Raw genomic sequence first — 23,763 nt, forward strand, 5'->3', positions numbered from 1 at the left:
CCTAAATGTACTGCCAAATTCTTACTACTTAAAGGTTATAGCATCTGAATATAATTTCCTCTGGAAGAAGAAACTCAGTAGAATCAGTATAGGCTGTGGAGAGAAGTGACATCCAAAGTAAGAGTTAACTGCAGCACATTTTATTCTGCTTCTGTTAAGGATACTGAGTAAGAGAAAAAAAAGTCTACTTGTGGCCAGAAACAATTTCTAACTTTAGGTGTCAAGAAAATTCCAAAAGTAGCAGAACTTATCTCTAAGGAATATAACGTGTCCAAAACAAATAATGAAGTAGGAAGCATGGATTTATTTTGCTTAAATACTAAGAGATGTAGCTCTCAGAATCCCTGAAAATTGGATTGACACAAGAATTAATTAAAATTATGCTAGATTAGCACATATAAGTCATAGTCTTATTCTATCCAGACACTTTCGTGTATTATTTGGCAGCGATCAATGAGCCACTTTGTGCTCAAGTCATTATTAAGAATTTTTATTAGTACAGTGGCAAGGGACCATATTAATAATCTGTAAAAGTCAATAGAAGAAAGTCTGGTCTAGGAGATAAACACTGAAACGTTTATTATAGATAGAGAGGAACTGACCTAACATCCTTATTTTAAAAGACAATGAAAAATCTACTTTAAAGTTAAATTTAAAAAGAAAGTATAAAGAAGGTAATCTATTTTCCAATATTTTTGCCTTATACTTTGATTGTATTGATCACGATCATCTAAGTATTTCAACTGAAATGTTCAAAAAGTATGAAAGAAAGCCTTCTTTTGTCATCTGACATCTGAGCAAACTTTTACTTTTCCATATTTACTATAAAGAAGTCAGGAATAGATTTTTAAGTTTAATAATCTGTTAAAACAACATCCAGCAAATTTTTGAACTTGATGTATATTTTTTTTTTATTGGGAAAATTTGGAAATGAGGTAGCTGAGTTCTATTTTAGATTAAAAAAATAGAATTACGCAGAATGTAACTTTCCCACCTTCAGTAAAACAATGTAGAAGTTTAAAAAACAAAACAAAACAAAAAAAAACCCCAGAGAAAATGAGAAGAAAATCTATAACTGAGATCCTGATAGCTTGAGATACCCAACAGGAAACAGCAATATTTCTTTAGAAATGTGCTGAAATGGATACATTTTATAAAACATTCATTATCAGCCAGCTGTCATCTTTTTCACTTGCTCCTACTTTAAGGTATCTTGAAAGCTTTGTTTCTGCATAAAGGAATCTGATGCATGATTAATGCAAAAAACCCTCGAGGTCAGACAATGATATTACATCAGAATAGAACAGGAAATAAATCTTTTAAAGAAGAAGACTGGAGTTTATCAAACTGAAGTATTACACATGTTTAGCAGCATTACCCGAAGTATGTACAGTGAGTTCCGTTTTGAAGGTATTTTCCATGAATTAGGAAGCAAAATTTTGTTTTCCTTAAAGTCTCAAATATTTCTGAAAATTTTACTTAGTTTATAAAAATGCTGTATCATGTTCAGGCACTACATTATATACTATATTCCTTCATCATATCATATTTAGCACTGCAAAACATAGAGCAAGAAGTGAGAAACTATTGAACAGCATATATAACTGAACATGGTTTCTTATAAAAAATATTCAGTAAAAACCCCAAAAGTCATTATAGATGTTACATGACATGACGGAAATACTTTATGCATAAAGGAATGTAAGGATATATACGTTTGGAGATTACTAATGAACTTAACTTTTCTAATTGGGAAATACATAGATTCAAGAAAAAGTTCCTGTTTTGAAACATATGTGAAAATGAGTATTATGATATTTTGAAAACAGTGCTTTTTTTTTTTTAACATAACTTTCTCATAAATTCTTAAGAATCTTACATAGTAAGAAGAAAGAAAAAAAATAAAATGTCAAAGCAAAACTGTGTTGATGGACTAATACTGCATTAATTTATTCCTGTCATTGCACTTTCACAATCTGACATTTTCACACCGCATTTTTAGAATAGGACCATGGATTTTTAAAAACCTCTTTAACTAACAGTTGTTTATGTTTTATCTCACAGGAACTTAAGGACCACTACCATTTCCTTAGGTCTTGAAACCAAAGATAACTCTTGTTCTTGTGATGGCACTGTAAAATTGGACTTGCATTTTAAAAGGAAAAAAATGTGGTAAGTATATTCCTTTAAATTGAAGCTGCGGCATACATTCAGTGTTGGTGTCATATCTGTGTGTCATGTTTAATAGGATTTATGGTTTAGCAGTGCAATTTATTTTTTTTTACAGTAGCATTTTAAACAGTGTTGTTCATGGGTTAGTAATTTTCTCTTTTGGATGAAGAGAATCGGACTCAAAGATAATAAACTTGGATTTTCTAACAGAAAAGAATGAAAAATAGTACCATAACTTAAATATGTAAGGTAACCATTTCAGAAATTCTTTTCCAGTGACATGATTCATGTGGGACTTAAGATACCATGATGTGGTATAAAGTTTTACTTTATCGACTGGACAGATTTCTACAACATAATCATGTCTTTCTCATTTAGAAAAAATACAGCTTTTCAGAAATCAGGTTAAGTCTATTGCATCAAACCACAAATAATGCTTAAATCACCATGGCTTAGTGACAACAAACATTTTATTCCAGCTGCCAGAATGAATTTTCACTGCCTGCAGATCTTCTTTTGTCAGTACTGCCACTATGGCAAAAAAGGTGATCTTATTCAGCTGAGACCTATGTGCCTCATCTGAAGTACTAGATGCAGTACTTACTAGTAAAATGACACAGGGAGAAAAATTCAAATAAGTGACAGAGCACTGGAACGGGCTGTCCAGATGGGTTATGGAATCTCCTTCTCTGGACACTCTGAAAACCCACCTGGACAAGTTCCTCTGTGACCTACTTTAGGTGGTCCTTCTCTGGCAAGGGGGTTGGATCTTTAGTGGTCCCTTCTAACCCTTAACATTCTGTGGTTCTGTAACTGTTGCTAATTTTGAAAAATAGTCAAGGAGTTCCCAGTGTTTCAAGTTAACTGTGCGTGTAATTATGCTACTATGAACTCTGCCTTGCAACATAAATATTCATGTAATTATTCTAAGATATACAATATTATAGTTACTATGTGCACACACACACAAGCTTAGAGCTATCAATATAATTATTTAATATTTCTGATAGCAAATGAAAGCTATAAACATTCATTCTCAGTCATCCTTGTTTATGTGAGAATCTGGACTATGTAAAATATTTTATATGTTGCTTCCAGGAGCTACTATTTGTCTGAAGGACCCTCAGTATTTAAAACACTTTAGAGTACTCCTGTGCTACATGTAGCACTGTCATGAAAAGGTCAAAAAGCAGATGCATCTGTAAAATTGCATGAGCTGCCTCAAGTTGGCATTATGTGAACGTCCAATAGTGGGCGAAGAAGAAAAGGAATATGTCAGTAATGTATTCAAAGATTAAGATTAAACAGATTTTCCCCAGCCTATTTTTCCCTTGCCCTTTTTCATTTGATATATTGCCAATAGCTTCTAAATATCAGACTGTTAAAAGCTACACTAAATAATCATTTATCATTAAGAAAAATAAATATCCTGCATGGAAATAGTGCTATCAATCACAGAATCACAGAATCTCAAGAGTCATACTGCATTACTCTAAGTGTTTCTTTGTTTACACTCTTTCTTTTCCATTCTATTCAAATATTATATCTTACCATCTTGAAACTTAATAGACATATTATTTATGATTATATAACATTTACTAGTATAAAGTAATAGAACTAACTAGATTCCTCAAAACAAAGTCAGTTTTGCTTAATAAAGTACCACGTACTGTCAGAATTCTAGCAGCAGTTAAGAGTAAAACATCCTGAAAAAGGATAATCACACCAAACTTACTTTACTCATTATTGTTATCATCTGTTATAACACCACATACTGCTTTCAGTAAAAGCATAAACTTCTTTCCATAACTGTGTGTAATGATGAATGAATAGTACTTGAAATTGCTGTGACATTGATTGCGTGCTGAACTTAGGTAGGTCCAAATTACTGGCATATGTCTTTAATTTAGTTGTGTAATACTTCACTCCACAGACTAGGGAGAGACAACTCATTAGTATCATATTGCATTTTATGCAAAGCAAGCTGTTAAGGTGAGGATATCTAATAATCACTTTGCTGTTAGGAAGCATAGCATGATCTAGAGGAACTGAGAAAGAAATTTCTTGTGACCTTGCCCAATTTCCAGTAGGATGACCACGGTGACCACATGCAGGTCTTGTGTGACTGAATTGCCTTTAGTTGCCATCAGAAAATACTAGCTGAAGTTGCAAGCATTCACAGGGGAGAATGAGAAGGAAAAACAGAAGATTGCAGAGGAAGACTTAAATGTTAAACAGCTCTGTTAAACGACAAAGGATTAACTTTGCTGTAGAGAATCGCATCCCTCTTTCTATGCCTCTTCACCTTTACTACACATCATGTGTAGTGTATTAACTATATCAATTTTAAATAAATTGAAGCAATGAATGGGAAAAATCTGTCAGTAGTTGAGTTGGTTGTTTAAAGAAGTTTACTTTCCCTTAGCATGTGACTTGCTTCTGTTTGTCTGGAAAAGAATAAGAGATCTGATTGAATATCTTGATTGACATAATGAAAACATTTCACCTACAAGTGACTAAATGAAATCTAATTTCGTGTAAGAAACAAAGGGTTAGAAAATTGAATTTTCTTTTATAAAAGGTTATGTTAAAGGTTATTCTATTTCTTCAAAAGTCATTTTGCTTGATTCACTCTTTATCGATGCTGCACATCTTAACCTCAAGATTTCCATTACCTTCCATATTCTGGTGTAGTAAGTTCTCCATAAGCACAGGTCAAATCTCTCATTTATGATGTTATCATTCTGTGAAACTAATGCTGAAATCAGTGAAATTACTTCATAAACCAGGTTTTCAGAGTCATAAGAATAATTAGAATTATGTACTGTGGCTTGTGGGAAAGACTGTTTCATAATACTTTAAATGTTTTGCATCTGCTTTACTGTTGACATCAATTTTGTTAATCTCATATATCAAATTGTTTCTTTTTCTACTGTAGTCTTCATTGTAGAATCTGATATGAGTATGTAGCTTCCACAAGGATGAAACAATTTACAAATATTAGAAAAAAAATAGTCTATATTTTTGTCTTTCTGAAACTCAACAAAAAAGATGCAGCATCTAATTGCTTTGTATTATTTAGACTGATAAAGCTTGAAGGGTTCACATATTAAACTTTTGCATTTATCTTAAAATTTATGTCGTTGTTTGTCTTCATTTATGGGAAGTTACTGCTTACCACAACATTGCACTTATAAGACCCATCAGATTCTGTGGCAAAACTGTAATCAGGGACACTAATCCCCAAGTAGTGCTACAATAATCACAACTGCAGCAGTTGCAAACATGTCTTAATTTTGTCTACATCTTTTGATGTAACAGTATGATGTCATTGAGAGCTGTATATACAATTAAAGGTCATATGCAGAAAATACATAACACACTGATATCAGAAGAAAACCATAATGTGACAAAAACTGTCTGAGTAAACAAATGTATGAGAAGGGACAGGGTATGGTGGTAAAATACTTAGCTTGATTTTTTTTTTTTTTTTTATTTCAGGGATTGAAGCAATCTATAACATTTAATTAACAAAATGATTATTTAATTCATTTAATTGTCTCCTCTCTTTTTCTCATTCCTTCCCTTCTTTTTTTTGCTTCATTGTTTTGCTCTTTCTTTATATATATAAAATTTAACTTATTGTTCCAAAAATATACTTCAATAAATGACATTTCTTTTTATTTAACCAAAGTAAGCTTGTTTTTTGGTTTTGAAATAAATATGTAATATCTTTAGGGAGATATTTGCATTCCAGGTTGAAAATAAAGTCATTTTTTGAACCATCCATCCTTTTCTTCTCATGATGCTGATGATTCACTCCAGAGAATCTGCTAATTTTTATTATTTTACCCTTCACCACACTCAAAGTTCTCCAAAGATGACACTTATTACTTCAAATATGCACAACATCTCTACACAGATGAAATAATTTTGCAGGCAATGAGAACAAATTTACTATGGCAGTGAAGTTCCTCTGAAATGGCTCTGCAAATGTGTTTACATTCACTTAACAGACATTATCTTTCTTATAAGAAAGGACAACACATTAATATGTTAAGTTGTTGGTAAATCTACTGACAGTTTCTTACTTTCTTTAAAAGAAAATAAAATTATAGGAAAAATGTGCAACAAAGAGCTACATTGTATATAGTGAACACATGAAGAGCGAAAAATATGTTACTAAAAATAATCTAATACCAAGATTGAGAAGAATTGTGTCAAATACTTTGTTAGGAACCTTGCATATTCAAAAATATTAATCCTGTTTGTTGGTTTGTTTATTTATTTATGAACCTTTTATAAAATGTGAGATGCACTGCTGGACAAAGAATTTTAAGAATCTAAATGCATAGTTTATCTAACACCAGGCTTTTACACAGGTACTATTTGCATACTTTGTTTCCATTCTTTTTATGAATGACAACTGTTTCATTTGTATTGAAGTGTATTTTCATATATATTTCAATTAACTTCTCTTGGCAGTGTAATATTGAAGTGTCTCTAATCCTGTCCATTTCAGCTAGTAAATTACTTGTTTCTCACCTAACAATAGTCATTAACGTGGTATCAACCTTGAATGTATTTTACCTTAAATACTGCTGTACAGTAACCATCTTAATCTTCTGAACCTCTATAGAACCTGATACTGAAGATTTATGGGGGAAGTGTTTGAGTGTACCTCCTCTCTCTTATCTGTTCCCTGCCTCCAATACACTTCCCCCCACGTTCCCTTTGTGTGGCATGGCATGGCAATATCAAAGTCACAGCCACTTTTGTGCATGTCTTAGTACCCTGTTTTATATACCCGCAGCCATACTGGCAGTAGCATTCTTTTTATCCGATCCAATTGGAGGAAAGTGTAAGCTAGGAGAAAAAGATGGAGTTATTAGTGACTCTTAGCCTATAATAGTTACAGAAATCAAGATAGTTGCCTACAAGTGAAGAAATGGTAGGAGGAACCAGTGTTAGGAAGCCTAGATGAGGTCAAGATATCTCATCACAACTAGAAGCAAGCCCTCTCATCTCCAATAGCCTTTAGTGGGCGCTCTGTTTAGGCCAGTTCTACAGACCACTGAGAAGGAGAAAGCAAGATGTTACTCTATGATTTACCTTCACAAATATGAGCAGGACTTTTGCAAAGCTGTAAGAAAGTAAACAACAAAGACACACTTTTAGAATGTGAACCAACATATTTTGAGAAATGCACTTGCTGAACTGAATTGCAAATCTAACTTGCTAATTTACATGTTGAAAACTCTCTTTTGGAGCTTTTAACATCAATAGTCACATTTTTCCCCTATCTGGGAAAAATGGATAGAGTGTTTCTGAGATACTCCTGTATCACCTTAGAAGTACATATTTCAAGCTGCCCAATATGACCAGGCTTCAGTTTGTGTGGGCAACATTCTAGGACATCTTCAGGCTTTAAACTGAGGGAGTGACTGAGCGTGCCAGCTCCCCCTTCAAGCGTACACGCAAAAATGTGTTCTGGAAAATGGTTGAGATGGACTTCTGTGACAATGGGAATGAGCACAGCTGTCTGGGCAGCTAAGGACCCTAAGCATCTAAGCAGCTAGGAATGCCAAATAGGCAAAGCAGAAGTTTCTAGCTTTATTGTAAAGATTTTAAAGATACAAATATTTCCCATTACTGGAAACGTGCTTTCAACCTGTGAGGAGAAGAAAAGTAGATATATATCCCATGACAGAACTTCCTTGAACATCTTAGCTTACTAGTCAACACTTGGCTGCCTACTCAGAAAGCCAGCATTAGATGAAGCTCCTCTTTGCACAGATACTCCTCTGTGTGTCATGATCAGGATATAGATGACCCTAGCTTGGCCTTCTGCCTCTTTTTCAACTCATGAACAGCAATTCAGTCCATAGATGGTCAACAAAATTATTGGACCAGGACCAGGAATAACTGGGAATTTACATAGCGCAGACAAAGTGCAGACTAAATTCAGGAAAACACTGCTATTGGTGAAAGCAGATGCATGCGAGACATAATATGCTTGAAACTAGTTAAGCTGGAATGAATTTGTATTCTATGAATTTTTCATTTCTATGACCTCACTCCACCCCTGGCCTGCTACGTGTCCTACCTGTACAATTTATTTCTTAGAGTACAGGTTTTACCAGCTTTAGAGGTATACAAGGTTTTTGTTAAAAAGTGAACCATAACAGTCTTTAAGCTCCAGTTATTTATACAACCTATTTATATAGTATACATATCCTACTCACATAATTATTAAAATATCTTGACATCAAAAAATCTTTGACTTATAGTGCTCTGGAATTTTAGATTATGATAAGCAGTTGTTATGGGTATGGACAGAGACAAACAGCTTTTCTCTACTTGCAGTTTACTAGAGAAGCAGGACACGTTAGGCTGGGAACAGCACTACTCTAGGGAAAAAAAAAACACCATATCTTCTGGTGCAAATTTCACTTATGTTTAGGCAATCTGGATTATAGCTATTCAGTCTCTAGGTATGGCTTGTTTCACATTAACTGGAAATATACATAAACTATCAATTTTACATTTCACCAACTAAAAAAATAAAGAAAAAATAAAGATGTTGAAATTTAGTTCAAGTAATGTCTTCATCTGAATTGCTCTTGCAGGGTAAAGCTGCTTTTAAATCCATCTATGACAGCTTTCCTAAAGTATTCATGACCTGTATTTCAAAGTGTTTCAGTAATAAATATAACTGAACTTATATTTAGATGCTTTAAAGTTAGACTGTCTGAGATCAGATTCCCCCCTCCCCGGTAAATCAAGGAACTTTTAATTACACTCCCAGCTAAACTAACTGTTCAATGTGTATGTTTTTCAAGCAAGCTCAAAGTTTCAGATACTCAAAAGCTTAGCTGTACTAAAGGACATTTCTAAATTAACTAAAACCACATAACTCAGAGCATATTGTGATTTAACTATTAGTTTATGCTTAATGTTTCAATGAATCTTATAAAACTGTTTGGTTATGGCCAACTGGAGTTAATTTGCACCTAGTGCACTATTACAAAAGGTATTAGAATCCACTAAAATAGTAAGCTCAGGAGATTTACTTATTCCCATAAAATAGTACTTCACTTTTGCTTACTAATTGTATTTTGTTTTAAAACTGGAAACAACTTATTTACCCTGAGGATACATTTTATTATCAAATGAAATATGGAATGTTATGTTGCTTCAGGAGATAAAAGCAATTTCCATCCAAATCCCTCTAGAAACTAGTGCATCAGCTTACCTAGTCATCTGTAACATCTGTGAGGGCTATTTTTCAATAAGTGTTGTTCAGTATTGTTAATTTGTACTAGGTTTGTACAAATAAGACTAAATTGTACCTGTTGTGAAAAGTTCTTATCTCATGGGATTTAAAGTTATCTCAGGGTGGGTTAGCCCTGGGCCAAACTTCTACTCAGCTGCCCGCTCTCTTCTCCCCTTCAGTGAGACAGAGGAAAAAATAAGAGGAACAGGAAGAAAGCTTGTAGGTCAAGATAAAGCAGAGACATTGCTTACTGTTCACTATCATTGGCAAAACAGATTTTACTTGGGGAAAATTAACTTAATCATTGTCAATCAAAATAAAAATGTGATTGTTAATTCAAGCAGAGGGAAAGAAAAAGTCAAATATAGAAGAAATGCTATTCCTACCCCCTTACCCAGACTCATCTTGACTCCTAATTCCTTTGCCTGCCTGTCTGCCTGTCTTCCCTGTCATCAACTTACTCCTTAAACAGCACAGGGTGAGGGAGCTGCAGTCAGTCTTGGCAGCTCATCTCTACCACTCCCTTTTCCTCATATTCTGCTCCCCTTCTACTCTGCCCTGGTGAGGCCTCATCTGGAGTACTGTGTCTAGTTCTGGGCTCCCCAGCTCAAGAGGGACAGAGAACGTTTGGAGAGTCCAGTGCAGGGCCACCAAGATGATCAGGGGACTGGAGCATCTTCCTTATGAGGAAAGGCTGTGGGAACTGGAGCAGATTGAGGAAGCCTCTCATTAATATTTACAAGTATCTAAAAGGTGGATGTCAGGAGGTTGAGACATCCCTTTTTTTCTATAGTATCTAGCAACAGGACAAGGGGTAAAGGGATGAAGCTGGAACACAAACAAGTTCCATTTAAACATAAGAAAAAAATATTTCTCTATGAGAATGATGAAGCACTGGCACAGGCTGCCCAGGGAGGGTGTGGAGTCTTCTTTCTTGGAGATTTTCAAGACTTGCCTGGACATGTTCCTTTGTGACCTGATCTAGGTGGACATGCTTCTGCAGGGGGATTGGACTAGATGATCTCTAAAGGTCCCTTCCAACTCCCACCATTCTATGATTCTATGATTCTATGATTCTATGATTCTTCCTCTGTTCCAGCATATTGGTTCCAAAGGCTGCAGCGAACAACTGCTCTGGTGCCATGGAACAGCACTGTCCTTTTTCCAATCCTGGTATTCCCTCTCCACTTCTCTCTTATTTTCTGCCGTTTCTTAAATCTACCTTCCCGCTAGTTTGGCTGAAGGACTCAGCTGTGCCCTGTGGTGGCCCCATTGGAACCAGTTGGAACCAGTGGTGTCCAGTGCAACAGCTCAGCCTTCCCCTCACAAAGGCCTCCTCCCCTCCCACACCAACTGGCAGCACTTGGGCACCTTCACTCTTAATTTAAAAAAAAAAATTAAAAATTGAAAACATAAGTTTCAATATATAATTTTCACAGTAGTCCACTTTCCAGCCTGTAAGCTTTTTCTTTCCTAAATGTCTGGTATTTTCTGTGAAAAGTCCTTCAGACATTTAAAAAAATCTCCACAAAATCTTATCTGATCTCCCGGGTTTTCATCAGTTTCACAATCCATGTGGACCCTAACCAATCATAGCTTGTTGCCTAATGGTGTTAATGGAAATTCATTTCTTCTTTTAATTAAACACAGATGTAGATCTAAAATTTAAGAAAATAGGAAAAGCTGTATTCCCTTGCCAAGCTCATAATTTCCTTTTTCTACCACACTACAGGGTCATTGACAGTACTCCTGAGTCTATCACAGATGCACATTAATTACCCGTTCTCTAATTACTAGAGTACCAATATAACTGTTCAACCATTCATTAAGCTTTCTTCTCAACTTTCCAAAGCCCAAGAGACGCATGCAAGAAGCGCACAACTTGGCAATATTAATTGAACCCTATTAACTCATAAGACGTAGAAAAAGTGTAACTATTGATAAAAAATTCTTTTTCATTTTTTTCATTAAACTCACAATATACAAATGATCATTTTTGGGTGCAACCTATTTGGACATACAACAAGGCAGCTGCTCATGGATTGTTAATTATTGGGAATACATCAACAGGATTAGGGAAGAGTCCTGGCTGTTAAATTATGAGTCTAATTCCATATTGAAGATATGCATGGAGGCAGTTAGTTATATTAAGTAAATCTAAATAAATTAATATCTAGAAAGTTTAAACTATTAACCTTATTAACTCATAAAATGTAGAAAAATTGTAACTATTGATAAAGATACTTTCTCATTTTGTCCACTAAGCTCACAACATCCAAATTATTGGTTTTGGTGCTATATATTTGGATACCGACTAATGCAGCTGCCCACAGATTGTTAATTATTGGATATAAACCAATAGGATTATGGAAGAGTCCTGGTTGTTAAATTACCAGCATAATTCCCAATTGAAGACGTACATTGAAACAATTAGCTATATAAGCAATTATAAATGATTATCTAGAAAATCAGAATATTAACAAGGAAGAGATCTGTGAAATCCATAATTATTGATAACCAGGAAAAGAAAAGATTTTAAACTGTTCTGTAATTAATTTCCGGGACCTAAAGTGAAGTTCATTTTTACCAACATTATTCAGTATTTAATGAGTGAAGAAAGTGCTATGACATGAATGAATCGGTTACAAAGAATTGAATCTTGTTTTTAAATATTTGTACTTTTCCTTTATCTGCCATACCTTTGATTTTTAAGAGTCATTTTTTTTGTAAAGATGCTGTTTAACCATTTCCCATTTGTAACACACTTGTGAGATGTCATGACTGTTCTCCTTTCCTCTGGTTTTGATTTCACATACTCTCTTAAGATTTCTTTTATCTTACTGGTGTGGCAGCCATTACTACCTAATAATACAGTTAATATTTCTTGAGACATATATAAATTAGCATATTAATAATGGCTTGTAATTTACATTTGTTTTTTGAAAAGTCAGAATGCCTTGACTTCAGCAATGCTTTTGATACTCTCTCCCACAATACCCTTATCAGAAAGCTCAGGCAGTGTGGCTTGGATGAGTGGACAGTGAGGTGGATCGAGAGCTGACTGAATGACAGAACCCAGAGGGTGATGATCAATAGCACAGAATAGAGTTGGAGGCCTGTGGCCACCGGAGTTCCACAGGGATCAGTTCTGGAGTGAGACTTGTTCAACGTCTTCATCAATGACCTGGATGAGGGGACAGAGTGTGCCCTCAGCAAGTTGGCTGATGACACCAAACTGGGAGGACTGGTTGATTCCCCAGAAGGCTGTGCTGCCATTCAGAGGGATCTCAACCAGATTGAGAGTTGGGCAGAGAGGAATCTCACGAGGTTCAACAAGGACAAGTGCATTCCTGCACTTGGGGAGGAACAGCCCCACGCACCAGTATAGGCTGGGGATTGACCTGCTGGAGAGCAGCTCTGCAGAGAGAGATGTGGGAGTGCTTGTTGACAATAAACTAAGAATCATAGAATCATAGAATGGTAGGGTTGGAAGGGACATTTAGAGATCATCTAGTCCAATTAACCTGCAGAAACAGGTTAACCTAGAACAAGTCACATAGGAACATGTCCAGGCAGGTCTTGAAGACCTCCAAGGAAGGAGACTCTACAAAATGAGACAGCAATGTGCTCTCGTGCCCTGATGAGACCTCATCTGGAGACCTGTGTCCTGTTTTGGGCTCCCCAGCTCAAGAGGAACAGAGAACTTCTGGAGAGACTCCAGCGCAGGGCTATGAAGATGATCGGGGGACTGGAGCATCTTCCTTATGAGCAAAGGCTTCTGAAGTGGGGCTATTTTGCTTAGAGACTGTGGAAGCCTCTTATTAATATTTATAAGCATCTAAATGGTGGATGTCAGGAGATTGGGACATCCCTTTTTTATATTGCCTCTAGCAACAGGATAAGAGATAATGGGATGAAACTGGAACACAAAAAGTTCCATTTAAACATAAGAAAAAACTATTTTACTGTGAGGGTGATGCAGCACTGGAACAGACTGCCCAAGGACAGCGTGGCGTCTCCCTCCTTGGAGGTCTTCAAGACCCTCCTGGACATTTTCCTGTGTGACCTAATCTAGGTGGACCTACTTTGATAGGGGGATTGGACTACACGATCTCTAAAGTTCCCTTCCGACCTTTACCATTCTATGCCTCTATTAATGCACTCATGGATTTTCAGCATTTCTTGGTAAATTCCCTGTCTTACTTTAACTAATCACATGTTTTTCAAAGCCCTACTCAATATATTCAGCAAGATTAATTATGTATCTAAGCGATTTTTCAATACAGCAGCAATTAAGACTTGGTTTACGGATATATCCACTAGTCCATAAAAATGTATAGTTACTTCTATTTGTTGTATTACTTATGCCAGTATAGTCAATAATTCTTTTCTTGTACTTAGTTGATCTCTTAGTATATTTTTGAAGTTTTATAGAATTGCAAGCAAGGAAAATTTAAACCTATACACTCTAGTTCACACAATTAACTTGAACGGTGGAGTGATTGGAAATACATGCATGAATACTCCACCTTTAAAGTTACAGTAAAATTCATCATTGAATAATTGTCAATAAAATAGATGCCACATCTTTGTCAAACTAGTTTAAGTGGTTTGCTAGAACACACTTTTGTAATAAGTGTAAGATTAAGCTATAACAATAAATCACTATTTACAACAGGTACTTATGCAAGCTTTTCATAAATGAGTTATTTTTTCAGTCTGTAACAATTATCTCAATATGGAAACCCTTATAAAATGTGTGAATTACCATTTTAAAAAGATACAGAAAATATGTTCTTCTTGTAGCATATTTCTCAATACTGGACAGCCATGTTGTATGAAATGAGTCAGCAGAACAATTGCTTTGTACTAATCAATGAAACAGATTAATTCCATACAGTTGATTCTGCTTAAATAAGCAATGTGACGTTGACTGCAATTAATCAGAAAACAAGAAGACAATGTATGTTGTTTGATCCTGTCTAAACTCATCCAGAAGGATCTCAGCTATCTTTTGTATTTTTGAAAAAGAGAAGTGCCAGTGAATTGCTCAGTCTTGTCTCTGGTGTGTAACATTTATTGTTTCTTATCAATTTTTTTTCCTGATCTGTTAAATCACGATTGCACTTCATTACAGATTACACTTGAAGGTAATCATACTGCCTTTATTAGACTTTTGCCTGATTTGATTATTTTAACATTATTACAAAGCTTTCCTGTCAGAATATATTTCCTCTCCCCTTCATAGTGAAAAAAATCAGGGAACTAATTACATGTGTTTAATACCTTAAATGGTACAGCAGAAGACTTACAATCTGAACTCCAGGCAATACTAGAGTTTCCATGGAAGATAACTCTATAGGCAATATAGGCATAGGCCAGGTTTTGGTCCACAATGCTAACTTTTGAATTATACCCTGCTAAAGCCCAGTCAGTGACAGTTTCAATGCTCCTCGTGGAACCTTGCCTGGGAGCTGGCTTGCAATGGTCCTCCACAGTGCCGGGCACCCCTGCCTGCCCACGCTGGGTCTGGCTGTGAGGCTGCAGCGGGCCCAGAGGGGACGCGCTCGCCCCCGTCCGACCCTGGGCCCCTCCAGAGCAACGCACCACTGCGTGGCAGCCCAGCCTGTGCTCGGCCACAGCTCCTGAACCGGACTCAGGCCTGACCTGTGGGTTGGCTTCATGACCTAGCGTCATCCCATTCCTAAGCAGAGTCCAGATTCTGGGGGACTTTGCCCGGCCTGCCTCTACCCTACCTGGGGCAGTCGGAGAGGCTCTGGCTGCGTGGCCCAGCCCTGCCCGTCTCCACAGAGGGCTCCTGCTGCTGCCAGCTGTGAGGGACCTGTCCACTCCTGCTGCAGAACATATCACTTTATTAATATATATGGACTTAATTTGCATTTAATTAGTTTCTCTGTAAAATGGTTTTGAAAGCATGCATTTGTACATTACAGAACAATCAAATTATCAAACTCACTGCCAAATATCAATTTGGAACTCTGAGAAGTGTGGTGAGGTAGGTTTTCCATCATTAAAATTGCCTTCAAATTTTTCAGTGCTGTCAAAACGTCAATGGCTGTTATTTAATTTGTTTATGACTAACCAGGAGTAAATGGGATTGTGTAGTAAAACAGAATTTTCAAGGAAGTGAATCTTTTCACAGTGGATTATTTTGCTGGAAATCTAAGAAATCACTGGAATAAATGTGTCTATTGTTTTATAGTTTTTTGCCTCTTTGTAATGCCTAGTCTTAAAAGAGGCACAAAAATGTCAGCTGGGCTCTAACTGAAACCAGATACGTTCAAACATCAGTGTTTAGTGCACCTGATTGTGAAACAGAACATGAGAAAGGAAGGCCTGAGCTTAATTTTGTTATCTGATTCTTTATTCTTATGAGTGAAGTGCTGAGGGTGGCAAACTGAGAATGACACATTGAAGTAGACAAGTAGCTCTTCAATGAGAAATGAGAAAGAAACATAAATATGTAAACAGAGCTCTGTGAAATTCTACAGTGACTGCTTTTCACACATATTTCTTTCTGAAGTGCCAAATATTAGTTTTTAAACTATTTAAAGTATTTCCATTGTATCCACTACTAATTGCTGTACTTGGGGAGCAGAGGAGAATTTCTCAGTGCCTGATTTCAGGAGACACTACAACTTTCTGATTTTTCAGAGCTGGAATGCAAGCAGTTAATATTATAAACCTGCCGTCAATACAGCTCTGTAAGGTTATGTATCTTCCTTTTCAAGTGAAGAGTTAGAAAGTGTTTGTAATCAGGTGTATCCTGAGCTTCTCTAGTCTGAAATAGCTGATAGAAATCATTGTGTTCACCTGTTTTAGTGCTATATCTGAATGTTAGAGCAAAACATGAACTATTAATAACTAGCTTGATTATTAGTTATTGTAAAATTAAGTGAATGTGAATCTCACATTTCCTTGGGAAAGAAGAGTTAGAAGAGAAAAAAAGCTGCTGCCTTTTTTTTGCTGGACAATTGTTATTGCATATCATGATGCAAATGTGGATTTTCAGAGGATTAGGATGTGCAGGACAAACCTCATTATTAAGCCTGAAATATTACTTTGAGAGCTACTTACATTGTTTACAGTTACTCATGTTTCTTTAATGCCTGGAAATGCTTTATGTTTATTTTCCGTTTTATTTTTTGAAAATCACTGTTTTAGGACTGTTTTGGGCTTATCTGTATGAATGGAAAGTATGAGTTGTGGATTGACCCTTGCCAGTAGGTAAGCACTCATGCAGCCACTTGCTCACTCCGTGCTCAACTCCCACCAGGAGCAGAGAGAGTAGGAAAAACAAAAGTGTGACAGCATAAATAAAGACAGCTTAATAAATGAAGGGGAAAAAAACACAGAGGAAAAAAACCTAGTTGTGTAAAGGCAGTCATGCATGACCTCCCGCAAGCAGATGATGCTCAGCCAGTCTCCAAACAGCAGCCACCTTGGAAGCCAAAGACCCCTCATATTCTTCCTCACCCCTTAGATTTTATTGTTGAGGGTGACCTTACATGACATGGAATATCTCTTTGGTCAGTTGGGTCAACTATTCCAGCTGTGTCATCTCACAGCTCCTTGTTTCCTCTCAGTCTACTTGCTGTAGGTCAGAGGGAGTGAGAAAAAGAGAAAGCTTGATGCTAGTGCAACTGCTGTTCAGCCACAGCCAAAACAGTGGCATGTTAACCACCACTGTTTTAGCCATAGATCCCACATGCAGCACTATGTGGGCTTGTGTGGTTTAGGCCCATCAGGGAACAAAGACCACGATTAGCCTCAAGTACCGAAGAGGCTGAGAATTGCTCAAGGGCAGGGAGAGCTTAATTGCCGCTTAAGGTTCAGGACAAAGCAGACCAGGCCACTCGGTTTGGGGAAGAAAACAGAAAATAATTTAATGCAACATCAACTAAAACATACCCCCAAAAAACCCAAAACATAACCAAAATGAAACAACACAGAGTAATACATCAATGAAGAGTCCAACCAGCCTTTTTAAGAACACCTTCTTGCCACACCTCCCCTCTTCCCGGGCTCAGAGCCCTGATCCCGGGGTTTTTACCCTGTCCCCCCCTGAACGGTTCGGGGGAGCAGGCAGTGGGAGTTTCAGTTAGTCTGTTCCCGATAGCTTCTGCCGTTTGTCCCTCCTCAGGACGGGTGAACTCCACACCAGTCTTCCCTGCAAGTCCACGGGGTAACTCACACGCATGGCAGACCTGCACGGGCTGCTCCGAAGCGCACTTATTCCAAAGGCCGCAGCTCCTCTCTGCCTCTCGTGTGGGGCTGCTCTGCGACATGCAGGCTCTCCAACACGGCCTGGGCCACGGCCGTCTCCCCACACAGTCCTTCACCCGTCCGGGCTCACTCACATGGAGCTGCTGGTAACTCTCGGTCCTGCCATGGATCTCCATAGGTTGCAGGGGCACAGCTTGCATTCTCTCCACGGCTTGCAGAGGAGTCTCTGGTCTATTGCTTCTCCTTCCTTCCTCCTCTGGCTGAAGGGTCCGCGTGGTCGCCTCCGTCTTGTATCACTCATACACCTCCTGCCTCGCATTTCAAATTCCCGTCCCCTAAATAGTGATGGCAGAGGAGCCAGATTGGCCCAGCCGGGCCGGAGGTGAGTGTGAACCCAGGAGCCGGGGGAGGGTCCGCAAACTCTTTACCGAGTCTTCACTGCAACCCACTCCCCCTGTTACTAAGCCAAAAGCTGCTCCTTGCTAAACCAGAATAGCTTGTATGAAGACAGGTAACTCCATCCCAGACAGATCCATTACAGTGATTTAAATCAGCTGCGCTGTTAGCAAACATCAAGTCTGAAAAATAAACCTTAATAACCACAAGCTGCTCTTCTAAATATTTTTCTTGGGCTTGGTAACTGTTTTGCCCTAACAATAACGAAGTAAAACAGACTGGGGATCTTTACGATGTGTGCTCCAACTTGCAGAGGAGTATTTCAGTGCTGACAGTAAGCCTGATTGCCATGTTTACAAAAAATATTATCCAGCCCATCCTGGCATTACCAGCTCTTGGAAATAGCTTCTGTGGGAATACTTATTATAATGTCCCTCTTTTCACTGGTTCTTGGCTACCACAGGGGAGAATGATATATAACAGTTAGCTTCTCTGCAGGCTCAGACAAGGAGCAATATCAAGCTTGAAAGATTTCAGTGTATTTTTACGAAGAATGAGAACTGCAGGATCTTTTCTGTAGTCAGTTGTATTCTAAATAGAATTTCCTGTTAGCAGAGATAAAATGTATGGTTTAGATTTCAAGTCAATATTTTAATTAAATTTGTATTAAATCATGCAAGAAACTGCTTCAAAAGCTTTTGCAGAAAGATCTTTATAAGTAACAGTTCTGAGCTGGGTGGCTGTCAGCCACTGGAAGCTAAAAATGACAAATATAAGAACAAAGTTTATTTTTTAATACATGTCGCAGTTTACAAATGATAAAGATGGTTTACAATTGTTTGGACTTCATGAGATTTGAATTAGCTGCTAGCATTTTTTAAGCAGGAAAAGGAAACATACAAAATTTTCTTTTCTAATTTAGTTATACATAGGAGTAGTGCGTTTCTATCCTCCTGCTAAACTTAGATCTCAGTGAGGACTGAATATCTTTGTCTCTTATAATAATAATAATAATAATAATAAAGCTTAAATCTGAAAGGGAGCAACTCCTGACTCTCAGCTCTATTAAGATTAGAGATTTGGGACTCAGGAGCTCAGAATCTACCCACAAACCTTAGACTGCTGATCAGGAAACATGCTTTACATTCTTTTCTCTTGCAACAATAAAGTATTTGTTCTCAGGATATCTGTATCAATACCCAAACACTTAGAAAGACAGTGATACTGGAAATTCTTCTCTTACATTTAGGATTTCTTTCAGTGAAGTTGAAATGAATGGGGGATACGAGGAAGAAAAGCATTGATTATACAGGATTTACTTTTCAATTGATAGACACTTGCGATCATACATCTAACCGGAGGATGTGGCCGGTAACATGGCCCCACGTTTTATCTCCTTTGCCTTTTCAGTGGTTGGTCAGTGCTTGGAAAAAGAGGTTAATTTTCAGTTCATTTTTTGCCCATTTCATCAATGAAAATGATGTCACCAAAGTGGAATACATTTATGTATTCTATTAGACATTTTATAGATTTTAATGAAAGAAGATGTCATGATATTTAATCAATTTGATTTTCTGAATAACACAAAACAGGTTTTTTTCTATAATTTCAGGTAGCAAGTTTCTAACTTCTGCTTGAGCTTTATATGTTTTTCAGAAAAATACTTGGTCCTAATTTGAAGGCTTTTGAGTAATGGAAAATTGAGCACATCCCTTACTAAATGGCTTCTTATACATAATTATACTTACTATTAAAAATTATGCCTTGTTTATAGCTTTAAATTTACAGTCACTGGTCATTGTTATGTCCTTGTTTAGTAGATTAAAAAAATCTTGCCTTTGAAAAGTTAAGGAAGTAGAGCTTTTTAAAGCTCTACCTCCAGACCTTTAATCAGTCTAATGAGATTTGAATGAACATTTTCCAGTTTTTTTGAAACTTTTTTGATATTTAGATGGACAAATAGTCTCTCCAGTGTTGTATTCAGAAGAGGTACTATCTTAGTATTTCTTCTTACATACATGCGTATTGCAGGGTACTGCTTCTGATGGGATTTATTTAGATTTCTCTTAACGTGACTAATGCTGATTAGCCTGTGTTTTCAAGTGTCAGGGTTATAGTACAGGGAGCTTTAATAAGTCTTTGAATTTGAATCACAACAAACATAGAAACTCATAAGAAAAATGAGGATTAACTTGGACAACCCAACCAGGGAAGGAGAGGTGTTGGGATGATTCTATATGTTAAGGATTGTTGTGAATGTTCAGAACTTAAATATAGTGATGATGGGGTTGAGAATGTTTTGAATAAGTTAAGGGGCAAGGCCAATAAAGCTGATATTGCTGTGGTAGTGTACTATAGACCTTCCAATCAGATTGAAGTAGATGAAACATTCTATAAGCACTTGGATGAAATCTCGTGATCACTTGCCATTGTTTTTGTTGGGAACTTCAACTTCCCTTGTATCTACTGGAAATAAAACACATCAGAGAGGGAACAGACCAGGAGGTTCCTGGAATGTGTGGAGGATAACTTCCTCACACAACTGGTAAGTGGACTAACCAGGGAGGGTGCCCTACTAGACCTCACGTTTGTGAACAGAGAAGGTCTTGTGGAGGATGTGGCAGCTGGAGGCCATTTGGGGAACAGTGACCATGAAATTACTAAGTTCTCTATTCCTAGATATATTAAGAGGCCGGGCAACAAAACTGACACCTTGGACTTTCGAAGGGCAGACTTAGACCGTTTTAGGAGTCTACTTTATAGAATCTCTTGGGAGTCAGTTTTGAAGGGTATAGGAGTCCAGGAAGGCTGGACGCTTTTTAAAAAGGAAATCTTAAAGGCCCAGGAACAGGTCATCTCCATGTGCCATAAGACAAGCCGGAGATAAAGAAGACTGGCCTGGCTGAATAGGGAGATTTGGCTTAAAATCAGGAAAAGAAGTGAGTTTACGGCCTCTGGAAGAAGGGAAAGATTACTCACAGTGAGTACAAGAGTAAATTAGAAGGTCAAAAGCCCAGCTAGAAGTCAAACTGGCTTTAGAAGTAAAGGGTAAGAAGAAAAGTTTCTATAAATACATTAACAGTAAAAGAAAGACCAGGGAGAGCCTCCATCCTCTATTAGATCCAGAAGGAAAATTGGTATTAAAAGATGAGGATAAGGCTGAGGTGCTTAATGACTTCTTTGCTCAGTCTTTAGTAATAGTAGCATTTCCACTGGGGAAAGTCAGTCCCCCAAGCCAGGAGACAGGGGCAAAGAGCAAAATGTGCCCTCTACAATTCAGGAGGAAGTGGTCAGTGACTTGCTGCTCCACATTGATGTGCACAAATCTATGGGACTGGATGAGGTACATCCTAGAGCGCTGAGGAAATTGGCAGGGGTGCTTGCCAAGACACTGTCCATCATTTATCAGCAGTCTTGGCTGACTGGGGAGGTCTCACCTGGTTGGGAGTCAGCCATTGTAACATCCATATGTAAGAAGGGATGGAAGGATCATCCGGGAAATTAAAGACCGGTCAGTTTCACTTTAGTGCCTGGGAAGCTGATAGAGCAGATCATCCTGAATTCTATTATGCAGCACATGCAGGACAACCAGATATCAGACCCAGTCAGCATAGGTTTATGAAGGGCAGGTCCTGTTTAACAAACTTAATCTCCTTCTATGACAGGGTGACCCGCTTGTTGGATGAAAGAAAGGCTGTGGATGTTTTCTACCTTGACTTTAGTAAGGCATTCGACACAGTTTCCCACAGCATTCTCTTAGGGAAATTGACTGTTCTTGGCTTGGATGGACATACACTTTCCTGAGTGAAAAACTGGTTAGGTGGTCAAGTACAAAGAGTCATGGTCAATGGAGTTAAATCCAGTTGGTGGCTGGTCATGAGTGGTCCCCCAGGGCTCAGTACTGGGACTGGGACCACTCCTGTTTAACATCATTATTAATGATCTGGATGAGAAGATAGAGTGCACCCTTAGTAAGTTTGCAGATGACATCAAGCTGGGTGGAAGTGTCAATCCGCTTGAGGGTAGGGGAACTTTACAGAGAGATCTAGACAGACTGGAATGTCTGGGTCAAAGTCAATGCCATGAGTTTTATTAAGGCCAAGAGCTGGATCCTGCGCTTGGGCCACAACAGCCCCCAGCAGTGCTACAGATTTGGGGAGGAGTGGCTGGAAAGCTGCCAGGCAGAGAGGAACCTGGGAGTGTTGGTTGACAGTGGCTGAACATGATACAGCAATGTGCCCAGGTGGCCAAGAAGGCCAATGGCATCCTGGCCTGTATCAGGAACAGTGTTGTAAGCAGGAATACGGAGGTGATCGTTCCCCTGTACTCGGCTTTAGTGAGGCTGCACCTCAAATACTATGTGCAGTTTTGGGCCCCTCTCTACAAGAAAGACATTGAGGTGCTGGAGAGGATACGGAGGCGGGCTGCCAAGCTAGTAAAGGATTTGGAGCACATCTTCTATGAGGAATGGCTGAGGGATCTAGCATGGGGAAAAGAAGGCTCAAGAGAGTCCTTATCTCTCTCTACAACTACCTGAAAGGAAGTTGCAGTGAGGTGGGGTCATTCTGTTCTCCCTAGTGACAAGCAATAGAACAAGAGGAAACAGCTTCAAGTTGCACCAGGGGAGGTTGAAGCTGGATATTAAGAGGAATTTCTTTACTGAAAGGGTTGTCAGGCATTGGAACAGGCTGCCCAGAGAGGTGGTGGAGTCATCATCCCTGGAGGTGTTTAAGACATGGTTGGATGTTGCACTTAGGAAAATGGCCTAGTGATTGACAGGGCTGGGACAAAGGCTGGACTCAGTCTTAAAGGTCTCTTCTAACTGAAACAATTCTATGATTCTATGATTCAACCAAATTATGGTTAATTAAATATCTGCAAACTTATTAGCTATATATAATTTTTTCTTGTACAATTATATAAATTGGCTGCACTCATCTGCAAAGGAGTGAGGGGCAGAGGATGTGAAATATTATTTTGATAGCTCATCTGGTCACTCAAATAAAGTTAGAACAATCTCTTTTCAGAGCAAAAATAAGCTTTCCCCTCAACACTTGAATTTTAAGCAACATATGAAAATCGCTGTCCTTTGTAATGTAACATTGAGCAAAACAGGTGATTATCTCTGCTTTCCGTTTCCTCTTTGAGTCATCAACAGCCAGCAGAACAAGAAACTTTCCAGGCCAGTGGCCTGATCTAGGTCAGTCAAATTGTGTATGCTCTCATTCTTAGAGCTACAGTACTATATTTTTTAAATTTACTTGCAATTACATAGTCTTCTTTGCCTCTTTTCTGTGATTATGCTTGTTTAAAGAACATGCATTCATATGCTCCAATATATTAAAGAAATGATGTATCCATAGCAGCCAAATAACTTATAAACATGGTACAGCCAACTGCAAAGTGAAGTGAATTGAAACTGCAGTGCATACTTTGGGGAACTGGGAGTTAGCATAGAAGAGACAAATGCAGGCAGATGGCCAGCCAGTTTGCTGGCCAGGAGAGTGCTGTGTGATTCCAACCGGGAGTTTCTGCCTAGAGCAGATAGGACCTGGAACATGGAGGTTTCTCTGAGTGTTCATTTTAATTTCAAAGAAGACCTTTCAAACTGGGGTTGCATAGGTTTGCCTTGCCTTTTTAAGGGGAGGTTTAGCAATTATAAAATTGAATGT

The sequence above is a fragment of the Colius striatus genome, chromosome 3 (assembly GCF_028858725.1).
Source record: "Colius striatus isolate bColStr4 chromosome 3, bColStr4.1.hap1, whole genome shotgun sequence".
Taxonomy (NCBI): Eukaryota; Metazoa; Chordata; class Aves; order Coliiformes; family Coliidae; genus Colius; species Colius striatus.